General features: G+C 46.4%; 1 protein-coding gene across 1 annotated transcript in view; it reads right to left on the bottom strand.

Annotated features, from left to right (window-relative positions):
* Positions 1-2500, bottom strand: part of cacna1fb (calcium channel, voltage-dependent, L type, alpha 1F subunit) — a 102485-nt gene that overhangs the window by 58996 nt on the left and 40989 nt on the right. The gene's annotated exons all lie outside the window — the stretch shown is intronic.

The raw sequence follows: 2500 nt of genomic DNA on the forward strand, positions 1-2500 counted from the left end.
ACGGAGAGCGTAGGTATATGTAAGGAGATAACATAGACACAGGCTAATTATTGATCACTAAAATGATAGTTAACATTAGTAATTAAACTTAAACAGCTAATGGAAGTCCAAACTGCCTGAGAGCTTCTCCTGTACTATACGGTAATTCCTCTACTTTGAGACAGTAAGTCTCGTGGTTATGACCCAATCGTTAGCCTATTTTTATAAAAACGTCTGCTACGGAGCCATAACGTGAGGTACAAGGTAATGGAGCCTTTTATACATTGTCGTGTTTCTTTAGAAATAAACAATGGACAAATAGAGTCTTTAAACTCTTCAGATGTAAAGTTATTCTCTGTCAAAGTGACGTCAAAATGAATGGCAGTCAATGGGATGCTAACGGGAGGTGATGGCTTGGTAGCATCAAAATGGCGCCATAGGAGGTTCGAGCTCTGAAGCGAAGCTTACCCCCTTTGGTCATGGTGCATGTTTTGTTTTTTAAAATTTTTTGGCCATTTTTAGGCCTTTTTTGACAGGACAGCTGAAGAAATGAAAGGAGAGAGAGAGAGAGAAGAGGAATGACATGCAGCAAAGGGCCGCAGGTCAGAGTCAAACCCAGGCCCGCTGCTTCGAGGAGTAAACCTCTATATATGGGCGCCCGCTCCACCAACTGAGCTATCCGGGCGCCCCATGGTGCATGGTTTTGAAAGGTAGGATAAGGATGAGGGAGAGCGATCAGCTGTTTTGCGTCAGCGACACATTCTCTGGGACAGATTCCACCCGTCAGGTTATCTATGATGATTTTATGGCTCGTGCTTTTGTTTTCCACGTGCAGAGTTTCATTCATTCGTTTTCTGTGACAATATTTCGGTTAGTGTGGAATTGACGCCAGTGTAGCTAAGATGAACTGTTACTGTACGTCCACACCGCCGACTGGAGCTGCAAAGAAGCTCTGGCCGCCCGGTCAAGGATGCTGGTCAGAAAGTTCGGGGAAGCTGTTTGAGGCTTTGGCCGCTCTGACGTAGCAGCATTCTATGTTCATCATGGAAAAAGATCAAGCAGCCACTGCACGGCCAATACACTGACACTAGAAACCTTTTATAAATGACATATATAATGACAGAATGTGTATTGGTTGTTGGTCGCAGCGGTGTCTGTTAGCAGTTAGCTCGCTCGTTAGCCGCTGAACCGCAGCAGCGTGCAGGCAGAGCGAGCAGCCGCCAGCTGTTGATGCGTGCAGGACTTCACCGTGAGCGGACTGTTTAGAGACCATGTGACCGGCAGGTAACGTTAACTGGTCCCTATACGCAAATATCATAAATGATAGGGAACCCAGCAACGGCCATGATGAGCTTCTCCTCCTTTTTCTCTGAACTAATGTTTTGGTAGGAACCAAAGTTTACATCGTATGTTTCTCTGGAATCAGCCAGCGTGAAGGACGTCTATATTCTGATTGGTTGCTGCTGAACCGCGTCATAGCTCATTACCATAAAGTTGACCTACTTTCAACTTTCTGATTGACGCTCTGGTCGCTCAAAACGCCCAAAACGCGACGCCGACAGATTTTCCGCTCCTTGCAGCTGAGAGAAGCAGCTTCCATTGAAAATGAATGACTTCCTGTATCTTTAGAAGATCAAGTCGGCGGCGGTGTGGACGTACAGTAAGTAGTTTCAACTTATCGTTTAGTGTGGACTTTACACCCTAACACACAGCTGGTGTGGTTGAATACGAGGAGAACAAATCAGCCATCATTGGTAAAAGAAAGTGGAAGTTTAGCATCAGAACGTGTGCAGATGTAAACAGGAACAACTGTCACGTGCACTATCAGTTTCATTTTTTTGTCTTGTCTTCATCGACACCAAACCTGTTCCTCTGACTCGCTGCGTTCGTGCTCCGTTTACTGCAGATGATTTTCGATCTTAACTTCACGTAAATCTTCACTGAACTGAATTCAGCAGAAGTGACGGAGAGTGAACGCTCCTGACGAGGAACGGGGTCAGACAGAGACCCAGATCCTCTTTCTACATTTAGACTCAACACACTCATCTGCAGAACGTATTGTGTGTGTGTGTGTGTCAATGTGTCCGTGTGTGTGTGTGTGTGTGTGTGTGTGTGTGTGTGTGTCAGTGTGTGTCATTGTGTCAATGTGTCCGTGTGTGTGTGTGTGTGTGTGTGTGTGTGTGTCTGTGTGTGGATGTATGTGTGTGTGTGTGTATGTGTGTGTGTCCGTGTGTGTCATTGTGTCAATGTGTCCGTGTGTGTGTGTGTGTGTGTGTGTGTGTGTGTGTGTGTGGATGGATGTGTGTCTGTGTGTGTGTGTGTGTGTGTGTGTGTGTGTGTCTGTGTGTGTGTGTCCGTGTGTGTGTGTCCGTGTGTGTCTGTGTGTTGCCCCCATGTGTGTGTGTGTGTGTGTGTGTGTGTGTGGATGGATGTGCTTCCGTGTGTGTGTGTGTGTGTGTGTGTGTGTGTGTGTGTGTGTGTGTGTGTGTGTGTTTCCGTGTGTGTGTGTGTGTGTGTGTGT

This window comes from Sander lucioperca, chromosome 12, assembly GCF_008315115.2.
Source record: "Sander lucioperca isolate FBNREF2018 chromosome 12, SLUC_FBN_1.2, whole genome shotgun sequence".
Lineage (NCBI taxonomy): Eukaryota > Metazoa > Chordata > Actinopteri > Perciformes > Percidae > Sander > Sander lucioperca.